Genomic DNA, 10485 nt, shown 5'->3' with positions numbered 1-10485 from the left:
GGCTCAGTAGTTGTGTCTCGTGGGCTCTAGAGCGCAGGCTCAGTAGTTGTGGTGCACGGGCTTAGTTGCTCCACAGCATGTGGGATCTTCCCGGACCAGGGATGGAACCTGTGTCCTCTGAATTGGCAGGCGGATTCTTAACAACTGCACCACCAGAGAAGTCCCATTGTTATTCTTGACATAAGTTTTCTTCTCAGGAAATATTTTCTATGTCTTCAAAATAATTTCTCACTAAAAATACAATTATTTTGATGTGACCAAAACTTGTTCTGGTTTGTAATGTCAAATCATCATAAAATGCATAAATTTTTCCTTGCAGCATCTTTGCACCAACAATAATAAATATAATAATTGCAATCTTAGAGGCACGTCAATTCCAGGTAATTATATTTGATACCCTAAGGAAGGAGCTTTGCTTTAGTAGGCCTGGAATAATTGCTGGGTTATTGTTTTATTTGTTTTTCAAAATCTGTGTTTTTAGATACTATTTATGTGAATTCCATAGTGACAAACTTTCTTATTTATTTCTATTAAGCAGTAAATATGGTTGGACCAAAATAACATCTATTTTTGCATCATTTGACAGAGTCTTTTAACCAGAGGTGTTTGAATTTCAAAGTAAGTCTTCTTAAATGACGCACAGGTAGATAAAGATATGGTATTGGAGTTTTAACTCAAATCCCTTCCAAATAACCTTGGTAGAATATGTTACCTGTTGGAAAGTGTTACTATGTCCAACCTGCTGTGCATTCTTTTCCTTAAGTTCAAATAAGCAAGGGATTCTAGTAAACATCTGTTTAAGCAATGTAGCTAGAGTAACAGGATAACTCCGACCTCAAAATGAATTTTCAAAGTTGGTTTTATTGCATGCTATAATGTAAAGCACCAGAATTATTAAGTATTGAGGGCAAATTAACTCCAGTGTTGCCACCTACAAATTTTACTACTTTTTTTAAAAAATAAATTTATTTATTTATTTTTGGCTGCGTTGGGTCTTCATTGCTGTGTGCGGGCTTTCTCTAGTTGCGGCGAGCGGGGGCTACTCTTTGTTGTGGTGCGTGGGCTTCTCATTGCGGTGGCTTCTCTTGTTGTAGAGCACGGGCTGTAGGCACACGGGCTTCAGTAGTTGTGGCTCGCGGGCTCTAGAGCGCAGGCTTAGTAGTTGTGGCGCACCGGCTTAGTTGCTCCATGGCATGTGGGATCTTCCTGGACCAGGACTCGAACCTATGTGCCCTGCATTGGCAGGCAGATTCTTAACCACTGCGCCACCAGGGAAGTCCCGCCACCTGCAAATTTTAAATGTTACAGTGTGTAGAATGTTTTTTCATGTGGTGGTGGGGAAGTAGGGCTTGCTCCTCTCTCGGATAACAATCCTGTTATTCTAACATTGTGATTATCAGCATATCTTACCATTTTTTTTCTATGCTCATTAAAATGAAGTGTAGGATGTCTTCTGGTCAATATAACATAGTTGCCTGTCTTCAAAATTTTTTCAAAAGAATCTCTTAAGATGACTTATCTTCAATAAAATTATTGGCTTTACCATCTCCCTCAGTATATGTGTACTTATCAGGAGGTTGAAATATTTTATTAATTTAGTATCTTCAGCCTCCTTGTCTTAAAGCTTCAAGACATTCAAATTCCAGGTGCCAAATGCTCAACACTTTATTGTCATGTGGGAAAAGCTTCTTTCCAGACACACATGGGTTTAGGAGGATGCTACTAGCAGCTAACTAGTCTTCCCTCGTTTATATCAGGCTTTCCTAACTACTCCTATGCAGCAACTGCTCCTCCCCAAATCAGGAGAAACTTCTTCTGACCTCATTTTACTAGACCTCTTCCACCCAGTTGACCATTCTCACTTTCTTGAAACAAGAACCTCTCTTGGTTCACAAGTTCCATCCTTCAGTCCCCTCCTAGGGTTACTCTCTAAAGCAGATATATGAACATGTCACACCTCTGATTCAGAGTCTTCAATGTCATGTCCATCAGTGGATGAATGGATCAACAAAATGTGGTCCTTACATACAATGGAATATTATTCAGTCTGGAAAAGGAAGGACATTGTAACACATGCTACAACATGAATGAATCTTGAAGATGTTATGCTAAGTGACATAAGCCAAATAGAAAAGGACAGTATTGTATGACTCCACTTATATGAAGCATCTAGAATAGTCAAACTCATAAAGATAGAAAGTAGAATAGTGATTACCAGGAACTGCCAGAGCAGGTAATGTTATGGTTCAATGGGTACAGAGTTTCAGTTTGGAATGATGAAAAGTTCCGGAGATAAACAGTGGTGGTGATGGTTGTGCAAGAATGAATGTACTGAATGCCACTGAATTATACACTAAACATGGTTAAAGTGGCAGATTTTATGTTATATATATTTTATCACAATAACAAAAAAAATTTTTTAATCTTCAATGTCTCCCCACTGCCTACTAAATGAAATGCCGACCTCTTAGTGTGACCTGGACAGTATTTACTATTTCTTCTTGGTTTACATTTTCATCCTCTTATCTCATCATTTCCCGCACATATTCTACATTCCAGCCATATGGAACCACTCAAAATATGCCATCCCTTGCACGATCCCACGCTTTCTCTCTGTAGTCAGTCCCTACAGCCTAGAATGCCTTTCTTTCTTCGAGAAGCAAGCACTCATCTCTCAGGATAGACCTTACATGTAACGTTTCTGAAGTCTTCCCTCGAGTCCTCAGTTCCTCTTGCTTTGATGATAGCCTAGCTTGTGGCTGTGCCTCCACAATGTCCCTTATCCCATTACTGTATCCTATGAGCTTCTATAGAGCAGGGATGTTTTATTTTAAAAATGCATATTTTCTTTAAAAAAAAAACCCTGAAGTTAATGTTTCCATTCTTCTCCAGAACTACATAAGATCTTAGTATACTTTAATCTGCCCCTCGTCTTTCACTTCACTATTGTTTAGCATTTTTTTTTGGATAACATTTTTATTATTATTTCCAACACTGTTAGTCAATTTCTACCTTACTGATGCTTCTTCTGTCCATCTGTGCAGTTTTCCTTTCATAGCTCTTTTAGTGAGGACTCTGTGTTTATGTAAAAAAAAAACAAAAACCCTTATTTTATTGTCACTCTTGAATGACAGTTTAGTGAGTATAAAGTTCTAGGTTGGCAGTTTTTGTCCTTCAGGACTTTTGAAGATGCTATTTCTATTCTCTTCTGGCATCTACTTTTTGCTGATAAATCATGTTGTCAGTCTAATTCTTGCCCCTGTTAAGATAATCTGTCTCTTGTCTCTGGTTCTTTATAAAATGTAATCTTTGTCTGGAATTCTGCAGTTTCATTTCAGTGAGAATAGGAATAGAATTATTTTAACCTGCTCAGTACTTCTTGTACTTCCTGGATACGAAGATTTTTGTCTTTCATTGATTCTGGAAACTTCTTGGCCATTATCTCTTTACATTTTGTCTCTTCCCCGTTCTTTTTATTCTTTCCTTTTGGAGTCGTCAGAAGATGTATATTGGACCAGTTTTTACTTCAGGACTCTTACTCTTGCCTTTGTATTTTCAATACTTTATTTCTTTGAATTGCATTTTGGGTTACTTCCTCATACAATATAGCTTTCATTTCAGTTCATTGAATTTTTTTTCAAGTTCATTGAATTTTAAAATCCAGTGGCTTTATTTCTAACTACACAACTTCTGATTTGGATCTTTTAAACTATGCCTGTAAAAAAAATCTTACTAGGGCTTCCCTGGTGGCGCAGTGGTTAGGGATCGCCTGCCAATGCAGGGGACACGGGTTCGAGCCCTGGTCCGGGAAGATACCACATGCCGCAGAGCAGCTAAGCCCGTGAGCCACAACTGCTGAGCCTGCGCTCCAGAGCTTGCAAGCCACAACTACTGAAGCCTGCACGCCTAGAGCCCGTGCTCTGCGCCAAGAGCAGCCACCGCAATGAGAAGCAGGCGCACCGCAACAAAGAGTAGCCCCTGCTCGCCGCAACTAGAGAAAAGCCCACGTGCAGCAAGGAAGACCCAACACAGCCATAAATAAATAAACAAACAAATAAATAAATATCTTACTGTACTGTTACCTTATTATGATTTTTGTCTCCTCTCTTCACCTAATGTGTTTCACCACTTCAAACATACTTATTTTGTAGTGTCTCTTAGGTGTACTTTTACTTCTTTTTCTTGCTCCAATTTGTTATGTCTGCCACCTCTCCTTTGTACTGGTTTGCTCCCTAGCTTGTATTACTTTTGTTTTTAGGGTGGTTCATCTTCAGTGGGGATTGTTTTTCTGGTGGAGTTCTATGTGCTCTGTGTTGAGGACTGTCCTTCTAGACAGATTTTGCATTGCTTCTGCATAGGAGCTTAGCTATGTGTTAATAAAAAAAAGTTTTTTTGTTGTTGTTATATATACATATGCTTCATTTAGCCTGGAAATGGAAGTTATAAATTAGTTCTGTAAGGGTTGTTAAAAGAAAGTCCCCGTAAAGAGGCACATCTTGGCAATCCTTCCTCGTTTTGCTTTCAGTGTCATCATGACATGCCTCTGGTTTCTTCTAGCCCCTATTCTAGGATGCATTAGTCCTTCTAGGCTGCAGTGGTCTTTGTGATGCTCCTCATAATATTTTATAATGTCAGTAGATGTTCAGCTACTTTCCTGCTGCATTAGTCTTTGATAATACCTAATTCCTTAACTGACCCAAATTATTTTTGTCCCTGCGTTTGAAACTAATATTGTATTTTCCCTCCTTCTCTTTCTTTTTTATAACTATTCCCATTTGGTTTTTGTTTGTCTTTTGAACATTCAAGTAGATTTTCCTTCTAGTTAGGAATATATAGTCTTCATAAGGCATTTCTTAAAAAGTAATTCCCATCCCTTTGTTTTGTTACTCCTAGTTTGTTACAGAGTAAGTCCTAATAAGTCAATTTGTTACCGAGTCCAAGCTCACTCAGCTCGTTCAGGGCAAGACAGGCCAATAAATGGGAGACAAGGTGCTAAAGCAAGGAATACGACTTTATTCGGAAAGCCGGCAGACCGAGAAATGGCCGACTAAAGTCTCAAAATAGCCATCTTACCGGGATCTGGATGCCAGTTACTTTTATAGCACAGAGATGGGGAGGAGATGAGGTAAAGAAAAAGGCCATAAGTTTTGCAAATATCTCCTGGAATGGCCAGGTTCCTGGAGGGGATGTGTTAATTTCCTCTTTCTTGTAGCCATCCACAGGTGAACAGGGTCCAGATATTTCCCTGAACAAAGGCACTTTGGTTTAACATTCAAGCGGAGGGTCAGGGTTCCCCAGGCAGGCCATTATGTACAGACAGTATCCTTTTAGTGAACAAAAGCAGCGGAAAGCAAGTTAAAGTAAAAGAAACAGATCCAACATGTAGTCAGATTTGGTTCTTCCCTGTTACAATTTTAGTTTATATATTTTAGGTGATTTTTGCTTTATAATGAGTGTGAGAATCTACCATTGTCTTTTCTTCTCATTCCCCAAATATCCTTGCATATTTTTGCCTGTTTATTTTTTGCAGATGGATTTTGTTAAGTACAAAAGTTTTTGTAGATGGATTTTGTTAAGTACAAAAGTTTTAATTCATTTTGTTTCTTTGTTAACCTAATATATTGTTATCTTTAATACCTATTGTCTTTCCAGGTTATACAAGGTTTCCCTCCCCAATTATTTGTATCTCCCATTATCTCTCCCAGTACAGTTTTATTATTGTATTTAAAGATATTCTCTGTCACATTGTAAGTCTTTTTGCATATTTGTAATGCTTCTGGCCATGCCTAGGAATGGGGTCTCTCTCATTAGTGCTCTTTCTATCTGTATATTCGTCTGTTTTATACAGAGATACTGTTGCTTCAAAGAACTTTGCTGATCTTCACCAGCCTGCTCGTATTAATCCTAGTGCTGATGTTTCTTTCATTCATTTGATGAGTTTAATGATAAGGAAACGTCTTGTGTTACTGTTTCCACCATCTCCTTAATCATCTGATTCTTTTATTTTCTTTTATTTATTTTTTGGCTGCACCACGCAACATGTAGGATCTTAGTTCCCTGACCAGGGATCGAACCTGTGCCCCCCTGCGTTGGAAGCGTGGAGTCTTAACCACTGGACCGCAAGGGAAGTCCGACATAATCTGATTCTTAGAACATTATTAAAGGAGGGATTTGACACTTTTTTTTTTTTTTTTGGCTTGTATTTTCTCCTATTTGTTCCCTGGTCTGCCCTTTGGAGCTTCACAGAATCTGTTCGCTCCCCATTCCACATGAATGCCCTTCCTGTGTTTAAAAACCAATGCTGGATCCTGTTTCCCTTAATGCTGCTTGACCTCCTAGTGGGAAGTCATCTTATACTGTAATTGTAAGGCATTATCTCTGATGCCAGTAAATTCCTGGGTAATCCTCTGTGTTGATTAGCACAGGCTTTCTAGAACTTATTTTACTTTATCAGCTTCCAGTGGAGAAATTCAGAGCATAGATTTCACTACTGAAAAATTGCCAAGTTTTTACCTTCTTGGCGAGACACCTAACTACATGTATTGTCTGAGTTTCCTCTGCCTTAGCTCCTTGTTTTTGTTGGTGAGGATTCGGGGGCTTGAGAGCCCCTTGTAGATGCAGGAGCGGTGGGTCTACACCTCTTCTACAGGTACTTTCTCAGCTGCTTTCTTTTCAAGACTGCTCTCCAGGCTCAGGCAGGTCAGGGGTGAAGGAGTGGGACTCATGGAGGGTTTATCAGTTGTCTTGGCAAGGGAAAGTGCTGCAAGTGAGAAAGACCAGGAGAAAGCAATCCTGACTCAGTTTTATCCTTTATATTCCTTACCCACCGAAACATAGAGGCTTGTTTTGGAGAAACCAGAAACTAAGTTCTGATTAGTGAGCCGCAGAATTTCAACTGATTCAACCAGAATATTCTGTGTACCTGTTGGGGATGACACATATCTATCTTACCTCTCTCAGATTCTTAATGGGAGCTTCAGATAATATGAAGTACGTAAAATTGCCTTGTGAATAAAAGGACTATTATAAATGGCTATTATGTTGATGATGAATATTATAAACCATTTTTAAAATGTTCTTGTTGCTAATAGGATAGATTATTAACTGACAGTATTCTACCTTCTTTCATTTTGTCCTTTTCTTTCATAGGGAATAAGTGAATAATTATTTCCTTAATGTCAGAAAGTTAAATTCTAAAGGTAAACTCTTTTTTTTTTAATTGAAGTACAGTTGATTTACAATATTGTGTTAGTTTAAGGTGTACAGCAAAGTGGTTCAGATCTTTTATTTTTCAGTCCTTTTCCGTTATAGTTTAATACAAGATATTGAATAGAGTTCCCTGAGCTATACAGTAAATCTTTGTTGTTTAAAGGAGAACTCTTTGACCAGCTAATCATAGGCCTGCTGATAAATGGAATTGAAAGACTGAACAGTCTCAGAATTGATGAACAGTTTGCCTGATTCATAATTTTGGTAATCACCAGCTGTCTTCAGAATCTGATGCAAAGCAGATTCACTGTCATTGACACACAGGATGTCTGGCATCTGAACTTGGACATCACAGAGCACAAACTGGGTTTTCCCCCAAAGTCTCTGGCAGACGGTGTCTGCACTCTCTCTGGCCTTTCCCTGCGCATGTTTTCTAAAGGTGATGATTTAGTTATTAGAGCACAGGACAAAGCATTTATTTAGAGCACAGGACAAAGCATATTATTTATTTAGTTGACCCCATTAGTAAGAATTAAATTTAAGGAGAAGGAAAAGTGCTGAGCCGATTGAAAGCTAAGCTACTCCCATAATTAGGGAGACTGTTTAAAGCCCCGTGATGAACACTTAAGGTTTCACCTTCTGAAAATTTTCCTCTTGGTTTAGGAACAGTATCTCCAGGAATATAAAACTCTGGTGTTATTTATAATACAAAGACCGTGAGGCAGTGTGTTCATTTGCAGCAGTTTAGAAAAGATGGTAAAATGTATACCCTAGGAATCAGTACATAAAAAAAATAAATATAAATGTCTCTTACCTTTTCTTCCTCCTCACATACGACCTTTCACTGAACGCTATCCACCTGACCTTTGAGTTGTTCTCTTACCTGTTTCATCTGGTTACTTCCAGGAAATCACCACTTCCTTTCTAACGTTGCTTTGACTCGTTGAGTGCAGGATGCTCAGATGGTAACCCATGGCCTGCAGTCACCCCTGCGGTTAAAGGCTGCCTCAGCAAAGACAGTTTTTGTCACAGTAGTGGCTGATAAAGCAAGGAATGAAGAATAATAAAAGACAAGAGAACATCTCCGGCAGCCCCCAGGGGCTAAGCTGAAATAGCAAAATACAGCTCATCTTGTTTGAGTTCACTGGCTCTGAAAAGCAGGTGTTTACCAACCAAGTTTTGTTAGCCCGTAAACCACAAACAGGACAAATTATAAACACAGTCTGTTCTGAGTAGCCTGCAGGAAAATGCTGTCCAGAAGATCCATTGGGATCTTTGAAATTAGGCCCCCTTTGAGCTGTTTTCATTTACCTCAGACAGGCAAGCTGCAACTTGCTTTTTTTCTGAGCCTGTAGAGGCGTTTCACTGAAGCGTTATTGATAAAAAAGCCAAATATCACAAACAACCTAATGGCCTAGCAATTAGGAAATGGTGAAGTCAGTTATAATAAGCACCTCAATGGGATGTTGCAAGATAACAGGAAAGAGTAATGAAGAAGAAAGGATCAATAGCGATGAAGGATACTTTTGTGATAGAACGTTAAATGAAAATGAGACCATGTTTCTCTAAGAGGGTAGCTTTGCTGAAGTGTACTGGCTGGCTTACTGGCTAACAAAACCTGGTTGGTGAACTCCTGCTTTTCAGAGCCAGTGAACATGCTTTATAGCATGTTGCCACTAGCTATCTAGTATGATTTGATTGTCATGTTTTTAGTGTACATTTTTGATATTCTAGTTAAAGAACGAGTTATTTCATTCACTCAGCCTCCATCCGGCCAGTGTGCCAGAGCTTGGGGCACAGACAACGACCAATAAAAGGCAGTTCTTCTGGGGTTTTGCACTGTATCATTTTAAAAATCATACTTTTCCCCTTGATCAGAAATGCTATCGCAGAAATAATGCAGCGCCTGAGGAACAGCAGAGTTTCATCACGAAGTTCATCTTTCATAGCTCATTCTGGCTTTTTATTTCAAAAACCAGCAGCAGCCACAATAAACCATCACCATTCAGCGTCTATAACTTCTGGCTACAACGTACCTTGTTCTGGACTGGAGGTTTCAAATATTCTGAAGTCCTCTGTCACTAATTCTACCTTGGTTCTGACTTGGCTGGTTTCCTTTGGGCAGAGATGAAAGAAAATCCCCAGTGTCTGAAGACCTGAGTTATTCTTTCTTCTCACTGTAAAATGGTTGGCTTTTTTTTTTTTCTTTTATCCTTAAACTTAGAGAATGCTCTCTGTTTTAGGTACCACGGAGTCAATAATGGGACAAAGTGGGAAAATTTCAGAAAGCCCTTCTGTTGAAAAATATAAAGGATGGTGTTACGGGTTGCATGTGTCCTCCCCAAAAGATATGGTGAAGTCCTAGCTCCTGGTACCAGTGAATGGGACATTATTTGGAAATAGGGTCTTTGCAGGTGTAATTGAGTTAAGCTGAGGCCTTTAATCCAATATGACCAGTGTGCCCTCATAAGAAGAGGGAAATTTGGACACACAGGGAGCCAGGGAGAATGTCATGTGACAACAGAGGCAGAGATTGGAGTGATGCGGCTGCAAGCCAAGGAATGCCGATGACCGAGGCAAAGAAGGATTCTGCCCGGAGTTTCAGGGGGAGCATAGCCCTGCTGACACCTTGACTTCAGACATCTATCCTCTAGAACTGTGAGAGAATAAATCTCTAATGTTTTAAGCCACCCAGTTTGCTGTGCTTTGTTATAGCAGCCCTAGGAAACTAACACAGATGGTAAAAGCAAGGATTATATTTTTTTTAATTTATTTTTATTTTTTAAGCTATTTCTATTTATTTATTTGGCTGCATCGGGTCTTAGTTGCAGCATACAGGCTCTCTGTTGTGGCACGCGGGCTTCTCTCTCGTCATGCGGTTTGGGCTCCAGAATGCGTGGGCTCTTTAGTTTGCAGCACACAGTCTCAGTAGTTGTGGCGTGAGGGCTTAGTCGCCCAGCGGCATGTGGGATCTTAGTTCCCCGACCGGGGATCAAACCCACGTCCTCTGCATTGGAAGGCGGATTCTTCACCCCTGGACCACCAGGGAAGTCCCCGGATTATATTCAATAAGAAAGCACTTTGATGAGCACCCGAGGGAGCATAGAGATGGATAAGGCATTGTGGACCTGTTCAGGCTTTTAAGACCCTAGAGGACAATGATGCTTCAGAACTTTTGTATGAGTCAAACACAGCATATTAAAATTAAAACAATTTAAAGAAGAGAACTTACAGGCTGGAAAATAGGAACACATAAGGTTACTTAGAAAACTTTTT

This window comes from Delphinus delphis, chromosome 10 (genome assembly GCF_949987515.2).
Source record: "Delphinus delphis chromosome 10, mDelDel1.2, whole genome shotgun sequence".
NCBI lineage: Eukaryota > Metazoa > Chordata > Mammalia > Artiodactyla > Delphinidae > Delphinus > Delphinus delphis.
This window is presented reverse-complemented; position numbering follows the sequence as displayed.